The sequence below is a fragment of the Theropithecus gelada genome, chromosome 3 (genome assembly GCF_003255815.1).
Source record: "Theropithecus gelada isolate Dixy chromosome 3, Tgel_1.0, whole genome shotgun sequence".
In the NCBI taxonomy this organism is placed as follows: Eukaryota; Metazoa; Chordata; class Mammalia; order Primates; family Cercopithecidae; genus Theropithecus; species Theropithecus gelada.
This window is the reverse complement of record NC_037670.1, coordinates 171,118,253-171,131,749: the sequence shown is the minus strand read 5'-3', so window position 1 is coordinate 171,131,749 and position 13,497 is coordinate 171,118,253. Positions and strand designations below refer to the sequence as shown.

The 13,497-nt window shown below is 35.3% G+C and overlaps 1 protein-coding gene across 2 annotated transcripts in view; it reads right to left on the bottom strand.

Annotated features, from left to right (window-relative positions):
- Positions 1 to 13,497, bottom strand: part of CNTNAP2 (contactin associated protein like 2) — a 2,276,620-nt gene that overhangs the window by 1,656,546 nt on the left and 606,577 nt on the right. The window lies entirely within an intron of this gene.

Sequence of the window (13,497 nt, the reverse complement as noted above, 5' to 3'; positions counted from 1 at the left end):
CCCTGTGAATGCCTATCAGCATTATTTTTGTATCTCAGGAAGCTGGACTAAGCAAGTAATTACTACATAAACACTTAACTTTTCATGGAAAAAGTAGTAAAATTTTCGCTACTTAATTTCTCCAGTTATATGTTTAATAAGCCATATAGTTAAGTGAATCTCATAAGGCAAAAAGAGAAAAGATACGATCACCGTATAAATTTCTGGCCATGCCACCTCCCAAAAATCAGCAGAAAAATGAACTAAATGTTAAGTTCAATGAGACACTACTGAGGTCAATTTAAAGACTGTGGCATATTATAACACTGATGGGAAAAGAAAATAAAGTCCTCAGCAAATGCTCCTAGGTAGGCAATGGCAACCTGCTCAAGAAGCCCACCAGTGTCCACAGAGTCTGGTCTTTATTGAAGGACTGGTGAGTGTTCCGCCATGTCCAACAGCAAGGGCTGAGGATGAAGCATGGGATCAAAATAATGAGTCAAGTTCGTCTCTTTTCTCTGGAGGTGGGAAAAATAAATGGAACACTCATGCAGTTAAATTTTTAAAATTAATAATTGTAAGACGAGTAGCCGAGCATACAGAGCAGAGAGGAGAGATTATCAAGATGTCTGAGATCATTCAATCTCTAATTCCAAGGGAGGCAAGTGAGGTAGGGGTGGAAACAGAAGAGAAGCAGATTCTCAAACTTTCAAATAGGAGAACAAAATGGAATCTGTATGATCAAGGAATATCAGCATAGGAACATCAGAATGTGGTAAGAGTATGAGTTGATGTTGAGAGAATTTGGCTTGCTTGGGCCAGGATTTGATTGTTCAGATCTTGGCAGAGCAATCCTTTGCTCTATGCTACTAGATGAATTCTGGTGTTAGCTAATTTATGAGGACAAGCACTTGAATGTTCCAGGACCTCACAGACCTGGAAGTCTATGTGAGAAAATGTAAAAGGAAGCCCATGGCTCATCTTTACACATGAAGAAACTGTGCCTTTCATCACCACTACCAGGTTATCTTTGAGAACATGCCATAGCATTGGTCCAGGTGAGATACTGAGAAAATTAACAAGGGACAGAAAAAGTACTAGCCCCAAGACTCTTCTGCCAGTGGTAGGAGAAGACACGTAAACAGATCCTCCAAATATTGAGGTGGTAATATGATAACCCCTGAAATCCATCTTCTATATTTAAATTGTTACCACATTTGATTTTTTTAAACTTAGTATCTCCTTTTAATTTTTCATTCACACTTTCCTCTATAGCTTCATTTATTCAGAGTTTTATCATCTCTTTTCTGAACTACTTTAGTTGATGTCTAATAGTAAAGACAAATTTGTAAAACATAGTAACATTAAATTTGCATGAACAGTCATTTTTTTGGCTGCCTAAGATAGCCCGGCCTTTTTTTCCTTGGTCTGTATTACAGAAGATGCTGAATATCATTGACTCTGATGATTAACAAAAAGATAAAACATATACACAAATTTAAATTATCATAAGGTAATCTAGTAGTTAAGAACAAAGGCTTAGATGTGACTTCTCCATGAAATTGAGTCCTAGTTCTGCCACTTGACAGTTATGTAATCTTTGGCAATTTGTTTCACTTTCTTTATGTTCACTAGTAAAGTGTAGGTAATAAAAGTGTTTACTTTAGAAAATTGCTGTTAGGTTTAGTAAAGACACACATACACATATATGTATAGATACAAATACATACAAATTTAGTAAAGATACATACACATATATGTATCCATGTACATGTATACATATGTATATATGTACATATTATATATGTGTGTGATTTTAGATAAATAGGTAGATAGAGCAATTACAAAGAGAAAAAAGGAAGGAAAACTTTCGTAACACCTGACACATGGTATGTCCTCACTACACAATAACTTCAGCGGGAGAGTTTTGTAAAAATTAAAGGAGGTTTAATAGCTTTGCAAAAAAACTTATGGCAATTTGTAGTCAAATGGTCAAATTGTAGACTTGTTGTATAAATGCTTATAGTATAGCGACTACAAGCCAGAGGCAGATCCATTCAAGAACCAATTAAATCACAAACTGATTATATCTTAGAAGTCATTTAGTCTGCTACCCAATTTGAAGAGAAATTCCAGTGTTCTTGATAGATAGCCATTTAATCTCTATTTGACCACAAAGTTTATTTCTTTTAAGAACTCCTTGTTGGAAAGCTTCATTAAAAATGTTTCCATTATATTATAAATGTTTTCATTACATTGAGTTAAAATCTTCAAAAACTTGTTAAGTCTAAACTACTGAAAGAAAAATGGTGGCATAGGATTTTAAAAAAATTACAAACTAGTGAACTTTCAACTTTGTCTCTCATCATTCTTTTAATTGCCTTTTTGTTCAGCGAGAAGAGCTGAGGTTTGAAGTGAACAAAATAGGGTTTGAATCCCCAGCAAAGATCCTTAAAAACCATATAGATTTGGGGCCAGGTGCGGTGGCTCATGCCTGTAATCCTAGCACTTAGGGAGACCCAGGCGGGCAGATCACGAGGTCAGGAGATCGAGACCATCCTGGCTAACACGTAGATGTTTAGTAGAGGGAAGAAACCTCCCCTCTACTAAATTATGAAAAATTAGCCGGGCGTGGTGGTGGGTGCCTGTAGTCCCAGCTACCCAGGAGGCTGAGGCAAGAGAATGGCGTGAACCTGGAAGGCAGAGCTTGCAGTGAGCCGAGATTGGGCCACTGCACTCCAGCCTGGGTGACAGAGCAAGACTCTGTCTCACAACAAAAAAAAAACCATATAAATTTGGACAAACTACTTTACTCTCTGGGCTTTAATATTCTCATCTCTGAAATCAGGTTGATTTCCTGATTCAAAAAGTAAATAAAAAATTTTTAAAAAAAGGAGAAGAGGGAAAACTAGTCTATTTTGTACATTGTGTTCACTAAGCCCTATAGCAGACAGTTTCATCCAGCAAATCATTTAATATTCATTCATATTGGATAGATATTATAAAATACATTTTTTAAAGTTGAAAAAATTTCATTAATGTCCAATCAATTCTCTGAATTTAGAAAAGATAAGAAATATTCAGTCCATGATTATCTTAAACCATTATAGGGGATCTATAAGTAAGGACTCCCCTGGGACAAATTTTGAGGAATCCATATTTGTTTAAATTACTTTGTAGTTCAGAGCTCATACTTACATAACTCACATAGCTCATTAAAAAATGCCCTAACTCATGTTTTAAGAACCATAAATGGAGTTTAATGGGTTATTTTGATCTTTGCCCTTCATTTCTGTTTAAACATAAAATAATGCTTTAACATATGTTGATTTTTGCATTGAGCATTTAGAAAAATTGTATGATGATGATTAAAGAGTGGTATGCATTTTTCACTGTAAAACAGACCAAAACATTTCTGATAGACATTTTTCCTCCTTAAGAATAAAAGCAATTATTCACTGAAAAGAAAAAAAAAAGTCAACTTATTTCAAATTCTTTCCGTAGTAAAGCACATGTACATAGAGATAGGATGAAATGGAGCCGCTGCAGTTACAGGTGAGAAGAGTAAATTTCATACCATATCCTTAATCAATCTAGGTCCCTTTTTTTTTTCTCTGAAAAGTGATAATCAAAATGTCTGCCTTGTGCCCCTCGCGAGTATTTTGTAGGTATAAAATCAGATAATGTGTGTGAAAATTTATTAGATATTAGGAAAATCTATTATTATAAGTACAAAAGATTATTATCACATAGCCATGCACATAAAGTAGTCACTTCATATGTTTTCTTAAAAGTTTAACACATTCAAAAATGTAAGTAACGAGCATATTAGGTAGAAAGCCAGTTACCAGAGCTACACAGATGGATTAAACATATTCCTTAAGAATTCAGGGACTCTGTATCAAGGGATTTATAGCCTTCAATTCAATAAATTCAATTCTGGGGATTATTTTCTACAGAAATATTCCCAAATATGGAGAAAAGTTAACAGGAAAAAACTTCTTTCTTGCTAGGTTATCTATAATAGCAAAAATATCAGGGATAATTCAAATATCCAACTATAAGCATAAAACTAAATTACATAATTTTGTCATTGAAATATCAGAACCATTCAGATGATTACTTAAAAGCATATGATTGGCAAATGCTTTTGATCTAATGGTAAGTAGGTATAATCAGGATAGAAGTTTGTGAGTTAACTGTAATTACCGGTAGGTAAAATTTTATAGTACAAGCATTTTCATAGGGGGAAGATACTAAATGTGCAAAATTGTTCATCATTGTCATATTTGATTGGTAAGATTACATTAAAAAACTCGGAGAGCCTCATTTTCATTTCATATTTTCCAATTTTTGATGGATCTATTACTGTTACAATTTTACATGATAGTACATTAATAATCATGTGAGACTAAGGACTGAGCTTAGTCACAAACAATATTACTGCCAAATATATGTTTAACTCAAATATTTATAATTTTCTCCTGATCTTATTTGCCACAAAATATGAAAAAAAATAAAAAATGTCAATTATTTCATTTAAAATATATAAATCATGCTTTAATTAATATTACTCTGGGCAAGCAAATAGAAACAAAATACCTTTCTTATTTCTACACATTATGTTACTGATGTTAATTTAAACTGCCCTTAACTTATTTTAAAAAGCTAGCTTTTATGACCAATGCATTTTGTCAAAATCATAGCCTAAGTGGATAAAGGATTAACCTTGTGCAATAATGAATTAACAAGATCTAAAAAAGATAAAATGAATCACTAAATGATTATAATTAACAAAAAGTTCCACTCTACTCCCTTATGGAGAATGATGGAACACTCTTTTATTGAACCCCATTATCCTAATGAGAAGATAGTCTACACTTGATCATAGCCAAAAGGCTAGAGAAGATATTGTAATGACTTACTGCCAGTGCTTAATGAAGAGATTTCACAATTATTGAAACCACATCTGTTTGACTAACGAGTCTCTTGAAAGATACATGCATCCTTTCTATTTAGTGGGTGGCAGAAGGCACAGACTGCACATACGCTCTGGTTTCTCTTCTTTTGTGAAGGGAAACCTTATCTACCAATGGCAAATGTTACCCTTAACAGATTTTTTGTTTGTTTGTTTGTTTTTAGATGGAGTGTTGCTCTGTCGCCAGGCTGGAGTACAGTGGCACAGTCTCAGCTTACTGCAATCTCTGCCTCCAGGGTCAAGCGATTTTCCTGTGTCAGCCTCCTGAGTAGCTGGGATTACAGGTGTGAGCCACCATGCCCAGCTAATTTTTGTATTTTTAGTAGAGACGGGGTTTCACCATGTTGGCCAGGATGGTCTCAATCTCCTGACCTCGTGATACGCCCCCCTCTGCCTCCCAAAGTGCTGGGATTACAGGCATGAGCCACTGTGTCCAGCTCCCTTAACAGACTTTTAAGATGGCCAAGTCAGTATACCTTTGTTTATATCTTGTCTTCGTTTTTATCTTGGTTCAATCACCCACTGATTTTGTGATCCTCTGCAAGTCATTTAACTTACCATTGCCTTAGACTTATTTTCTTCAATAAAAGTGTCCAAACTTATAGTGTTATTGTGAGAATCAAATGAGATAATAAATTAAAAGCTCTAGGAGCAATACCTAGCACAATTAGGACTCACTCTGGGTGCCTAGCACTAGATGTTTGTAAATAAAGTGAAAAAACTTAAATCCATTTTGGCCCTTAATAATGTTATTGGGTGTAAAATTTAGTAATGGATTGGTGGTGGTTGTTCTTTTCTAAAACCATGATGGGATGATTCTATTAGTGTTACAGTTTTCAAAGAATCATCCTCAGTTACTCTGCCTTTCAAAGCCCTAGAGCACACAACCTTGAAATCTTGAAATTCCAAAGTTATTCTGAAAGAAAAAAGGGATTGGATTAGGGAGTTGAATATTCACAACTCGATTGTTTTAAAAAGCCAATCTTTTTAGCTTACATGATGCAAATGTTCTACTTAGAGGATATAATTTATTCTATTGTCTTCATCACTCAAATCTGAAGGTAGAGAAAGCAGGAATAACAGGGCTTAACTTAAGCTTTGTGTTTTTTTTGTGCAAACTCATACTTGTAGAAGGTCACTTGATATCGAATCCAATTCTATTGCACCCACTCACACAGCTGTGTTCCTCTAGAAACATTTACCACCACTGAATTTGAAAATATTCATGAATGTTATTTAATTGGTGCGACATGCAAGACATGTAGTTCCAACATTGGAGGTCTTGGTAAACCATTAAACAGAGGGAGAAAGTTACTGTCAGCTTAAGAGTTTTGATCTAGCAACTCCATTTTCAAGCAATGCAGACATTGAGAGAAGCAATTTGCTCCTTGAAATGTTGGCATCATAAAGTCTCTAGCACAATGCTAATTATATAATAACTACTTGGCAAATACTTGCTAATTAAATGGAAGAAGCAGGAGTGAGTGAGCCAGAATCAGATCTTTCTACCAATTTTAAATAATCACAGAATAATCAGCATAAGAATAGAAACCTTTGAAATCATTCCAGTAAATAAGGCTTAATTTTTATGGTAGCTTCTATACATCTAATGTAAGTTTAATCATTTGATATCTAACCAGGTTGTCAAGTTTCTCATCAAATGTTATTTAAAGTTAAATGCTTCTTTTTTTTTTTTGAGACTTTGTCACCCAGGCTGGAGTGCAATGGCACAATCTCTGTTTGCTACAACCTCTTCCTCCTGGGTTCAAGCAATTCTCCTGCCTCAGCCTCCCAAGTAGCTGGAATTACAGGGACGTGCAACCACGTCTGGCTATTTTTTGGTATTTTTTAGTAGTGACGGGGTTTTCACCATGTTGGCAAGGCTGGTCTCGAACTCCTGACCTCAAGTGATCCACCCGCTTCAGCATCCCAAAGTGCTGGAATAATAGGCGTGAGCCAACGTTCCTGGCCTAAAGTTAAATGCGTTTTTGAACAAGAAAACTACTCAGCTAAAGAAGAAATTTTTTTCCTGGACTTTCTCTCTAATTTAAGCAAGAAACAGTTATGATCACTACCACAAGTGAAGATGGAGGTAACATTTCCCAGGCTGTTTCTGTTTCTAGCATGACAGAGCGTGTGGCTGTTTTGGAGGCTGTTCCCTACTGCATGGTATTTGAAATTGTCAGGTCTACTGCATGGGCATTATTCTTGGTGCTACTAATTGAAGGGTGTGTATTGTCATACTACAATATTATCTGTGTAACTTTACCCAGAGGCTTGCACTCTGCATGGTTATGATTTTCAGGCAAGTACTTAAGACCTATGTTAAAAAAAAAAAAAAAAAAAAGTCACTGCATAGGCAGGAGTGCATAGAAGAGTGAATTACTCTAAAACTTCCACAAAATGTCTTTACAAAATAAGTGCATATTTAGCTAAACACAAATGATGTACATGCATAACTTGGTCGAATCACTAGTTTGTAATAAGATGCATTCAAAGACAAATTCCAGAGATGAAAAATATCCCTGGCAAATAACTCCATGGTGTCAACTTCGGGAAAAAACGCATCTATAATTTATGCCAATTAGGTCCACTGCTGGTTTAACTTTAAAGGACACAAACACACCACCTTTTCAAGTCCCTTTTCATAGAATATCTATGTATACCTCCTCTGGACTCTGACATGTTTTCCTCATAATAATAAGAAAGAAGAAATTTTAATTCTAAATCACAAACATTGTGTTTTTACTAATGAATTCCACTGTGTCAGAGTGGATGGCACACTGATTGATGTATCAAAATTAATTCTGGGTTTCACATTCCAGAAAAGAAGTAGCATGAAATACCTATCAGGGTTTCAATGCAGACATCTAAAATAAAAATTTTTAAAAAGGTTTCACTATTTTTAGCCAAATATTTTCCTGAAAAAAAAAATGTAATTTCTAATGGTTTCTATACTTATTTTAAACAAATGAAAGCTATTCAACCTTTAGAATTTTAGTCTCCTTTATTGAATCTATGAGAATATGAGAAATATCTTTAAAATATTTGTACATATGCCTATATCTCCTGTTAATACCAAAAATCAATGTGCCTAAAAATAACACACAATTTTCAACTAAATATTAGCTCGCTTCCTGAATGTATTTGTTACAGTACTAATCATTTAAACTGTATATATCAGGCATCTTTGACATTTTTTCTCCAGTCTTTACATCTAGTAAATCATTGATTTTTTACCCTTCTCTCATTACCTACTTAAATCTTCTTCATTCCCTCTGAAATTAATTCACACTTATCCTATTGTATAGCCTTCTGATTTCTCTCTCTACTGCTAATCTTCCCCTCTTCAGTCTGTTCTAAGGACAACCCCACGCTAATCTTTCTAAAGAGTTGACTTAATATTATCACGTCATACTTAAAACTTGTTCGTTATTACACTCTGGACTGGCATTGAAGACCCCAACTGATATTTTTACCCTTACCATTTTTATATGTTTTCTGTATGATCCTTATGATCTGATTAACCTTGCCAATTCTTCCATGAGTCCTGAAGGCTAAAGGTGAACATACTGGTGGTCAGTGGTTGGCAGTGGAATGTGAAAAGTACTGCTAAAGAAGACTTTAAGTGTGATGGAAAAATATCCTGGACATCTATCGCCATTATATCTGGCTAATACTTTAGAAAAATGTTATTTAGTTTATGAAGAAATAAATAAAATAAACAAAAGACTGCAAAATAAGCAATCAGTAAACCATGCAAGTAAAGGCAGATGGACAACAATTCCACAAACTGGCTCACTGGAGCACTGCCAAAACTAGCTTAATTTTTTTTAACACAGTCTAAAAGGAGAAGCAAGAGAATGAAAGCACATAATTATTGTTTTGTTCAGTAAGGAGAGTTTATTATATGGCTTGAAAAACAGCACATCACATCTAACAAAGTTAATCACTTCATGCCTGGATTATTGCTATGGCCTCTTGTTAGGGTTTTTTCCTTCCAATTTTTTCTATTTCCTAATTATCCTCCAGCATCATCCTTCGGTACCCTCTCCATTCCTGTTGCAATCTCATTATAGAATGTATTCTTGTTTCCTACTACCGTCTGGATCACTTTCGTCTGCTTGCCAGCACTTGTGGCTTCATGCAATATTCAAATCAGTATCTTATATCCTTCATATTAACCTTATATTTTGGTTGTATGTATATGATTCCTCGCCCTCCATGCCCATTCCTACATCAGCAATGTTGCTCATAATATTTTCCCATCGAAAATTCCCTTCACAGTCTTCACCACAGATTCATATCCTTTGTCTTTTTGGGAACAGCTATTATTCTCTGTGTTCTGGTCTTTCTAATTCCTGTTTGCTTATCTTCTTTGTCAAACTTATTGCCAATATACTATTATGTATAAATTTCATTCACAGTAGATTTCTAATAAGCTAACAATTTTACCAGCAAAATATAAGCTCACTGTGTCTAGGCACCCATCTTTGCAATTCTCCTATGGCTCATAATATCTAGCACAGCAAGAGACACATAATGAGAGTCAAAAATTCCTTGTGGGAGCCAGACAGTGGAGTAGGACTCTCCAGCAAGCATCCCTTCACAGAAACATCAATCTGAACAGCTATCTATGCACAAAAATAACTTCATAAGGGCTAGGATCTTTTTGCCATGTGAGAGATCACAGTGCCTAGTTGTAGTACACTAATAAGAAAAGACACATTGAAAGGGTAGGAATCACAGTTTTACAATACCTCATCACCCCTCTCCCAACCCCAGGCAGCACAGTATGGAAACAGATGCCATCTAGTAGATAGAATGAAAGGGATGTGAGCACAGGACTTTTCCTGGACACCAACACTGGGTACTCACAGGAAAACTCTGCACCAGCAGACCCCTCATAGCCCCATATTCCAAACTGGTACCTGCAGATTGAGCCTATAGATCTACCAGGGCACCAGGTCTCACCAGGTGAGACCACATAGCCTCAGACTTCAGGCTTGCTTGGTGAAACTGATCTCTGGCCTACACAACTGCCAGATTGACATCAGTGGCCCCAGGCTTTGGGTAGCCCTCAGGAGCAAGCAATTCTCAGAGGCTGTGGGCTTCCAGCCAAACACAACACCTTGCCTGCTATAGTGGGTTCCAGGCTTTTGGCAGTGCCATGCCAGTCACAGCTGCCCAGGGATTCTGGCATACCCCAGCACTGCGCCAGCTATAGCGGGACCCAGGCTTCTGGCAGTGCTACACTGGTCAACACTGTCTCAGGAGTCTGATGTGCCCCAGGACTATGCCTGCTACAGGACTTTCCTAGAAAAAGCAAGACTACAAAAGTTGGAATAAGCAATGACTTCCTATGAACAGGCTTTGATACAGAAGGACAAAGATCAAGAACAATGAGAGAATCATGACAACATGAATCTCAGAGAACTTCAAAAAATACAGAGAAGTGAACAAAATAAAACAATAACAATAAGTAAAAAAAAAATGAGAAATTCATTAGAGGGACTGAAATTAAAAAAAAAAAAAAAAAAAAAACACAGAAATCCTGGAGCTAAAAAATACAATGAAAAACAAACAATGCAATAGAGAGCATCCAAAGAAAAACTGGATAAGCAGAAAACAGTATTTGTGAACTTACAGAGAGGTTATTTGAAAATATAAAGTCAGAAGAAAAAATAAAGAATGACAAGGACTGAAAAAAGCTTATGAAATTTATGGGACAGCATCAAAAAGGCAAATTTTTCATATCACAGGATTTAAATGGTATGTCTATGGGAGACTCACTTTGCCTGCAAAAATACACAGACTGAAATTGAAGAAATAGGAAAATATATTCCATGCAAATGGAAACCAAAAGAGAATAGAAGTAGCTATATTTATAGAAGATAAAATGGACTCCAAGTCAAAAACTGTAAAAAGGTAAAAATAAATTCATTATTTAATAATAAAGGGGTTAATTCAGCAAGATGATATAACAATTGTAAATATATATGTACCCATAATTAGAGCACCTAAATATATAAACCAAGTATTAATAGACTTAAAAAGAGATACAGAATGCAATAAAACAATAGTAGGAGATCTACAATCCATTTATGACAATGGACAGATCACCCAGGCAGAAAATAAAGAAACCTTACACTTGAACTACATTCTAGATCAAATGTATGTAACAGACATAAATATTCCATTCAACAACTACAGAATAAGCATTATTCTATGCATATTCATACTCTAAAATAGATCATATGTTAGGCCACAATTCATTAAAAATTTCAGAATTTTGAAATGATTTCAAGTATCTTTTATGACTATAATAATATAAAACTAGAAATCAATAGTTTGATTGAACAGGGGAAACTTCAGAAAATTCACAAATACATGGAAATGAAAGTGCATGCTTCTGAACAATCAATGAGTCAATGAAAAAAAAGTTCAGGAAAATTTTAAAAAACTTCTTGAGACAAATGAAAGTGGAAACACAAAATACCAAAACCCCTGCGAGAGCAAAAGCAATTCTAAGAATTGCTTTATCCATTCTAAGATGTTCTGTAGCAATAAATGCCTATCAAAAAAGAAGATCTCAAAAAAACAACCTAACATTGCACCTCAAGAAATTTCAAAAACAAAAACAAACTAAGTCCAAAGTTAGTAGAAGGATGAAAATAATAAGGATCAGGGCAGAAATCAATAAAATAGAGACTAGAAAAGCGATAGAAAAGATCAACAAAACTAAGAGTTGATTTTTAGAAAGATAAACAAAAATCAACAAATCTTTAGTTAGCCTAAGAAAGGCAGAAAGAGAAAGACTCAAATCAGAAACAAAAAAAGAGACATTATAACTGATGCAACAGAAATACAAAGGATCGCAAAAGACTATTGTGAAAAATTACACACCAAAAATTGGATAACCTAGTTTAACTGGATTAATTCCTTGATATACACCATCTACTAAGAGTGAATTATGAAAAAACAGAAAATGTTAACAGACCGACAACAAGTAAGGAGATTAAATCAGTAATAAAATGTCTACTGCCAAGAAGAGCGCAGAACCTGATAGCTGTTTGGGAAACTGAATATTCACATTAAAATAATGAAATTACATCCCCATCTCACACCATATACAAAAATCAACTCAAAATGGATTAAATACTGGAATGTAAGACGCACAACTTTGACACTACTAGATAAATGCGTAGAGGAAAGCTTTTTGATGTTGGTCAGGGCAATAACTTTTTAGATATGACATCAAAAGCACAGGCAGCAAAAGTAAAAACATACAAATGGGAACCCATGAAATGTAAGCTTCTACAGAGGTAAAGTAACAATAAACAAATTGAAGAGAAAATCTACTGAATGGAAGAAACTATTTGCAAACTATATGTCTGATAAAGGGTTAACATTCAAAATACATAAGGTACTCAAGCAAGTCAATAGCAACAATAAAATACTCTGATTTAAAAAAGGGCAAAATAGGCCGGGCGCAGTGGCTCAAGCCTGTAATCCCAGCACTTTGGGAGGCCAAGACGGGTGGATCACGAGGTCAGGAGATCGAGACCATCCTGGCGAACACGGTGAAACCCCGTCTCTACTAAAAAATACAAAAAACTAGCCGGGCGAGGTGGCGGGCGCCTGTAGTCCCAGCTACTCGGGAGGCTGAGACAGGAGAATGGCGTAAACCTGGGAGGCGGAGCTTGCAGTGAGCTGAGATCCGGCCACTGCACTCCAGCCCGGGCGACCGAGCAAGACTCCGTCTCAAATAAAAAAAAATAAAATAAAATAAAATAAATTAAAATGGGCAAAATATCTGAATAGGCATTTCTCAAAAGAAGGCGTACAAATGGCCAACAGGTATATGAAGAAAAAAACATGTTGAACATCACTATTATCAGATAAATGCAAATTAAAACCCAATGAGATATCACCTTATACCTGTTAGAATGGCTATCATCAAAATGAGAAAGTGTAAGTGTTGGTGAGGATGTGGAGAAAAAGAACCCATGCACACTATTTGTGGGAATATAAATTAGTACAATTGTGAAAAACAGGATGGAGGTTCCTCAACAAATTGAAAATAGAATTACCATATGATACAGAAATCCCACTACTGGGCACATTCCAAAGGAAGTGAAATCAGTATTTTGAAGAGTTATCTGCACTCCCATGTTTATTGCAGCATTATTCACAATAGCTAAGATATTGAATCAGCTTAAGCATCTATCAAAGGATGAATGGATAAAGCAAATGTGGTATGTATGTTTGTATATCTATCTATAGGCACACACACAATAGAATACGATTCACCCATTAAAAAAGAATGAAGTGTTATCATTTGCAGTAACATGGATGAACCTGAAGGACATTATGTTAAGTAAAATAAATCAGACACAGAAAGACAAAAGACAAAAATACCTGAATAGGCATTTCTCAAAAGAAGGCATACAAATGGCCAGCAGGTATATGAAAAAAAAAAAAAAAATTCATCATCACTAATTACCAGATAAAAGCAAATTAAAATCCAAGGAGATATC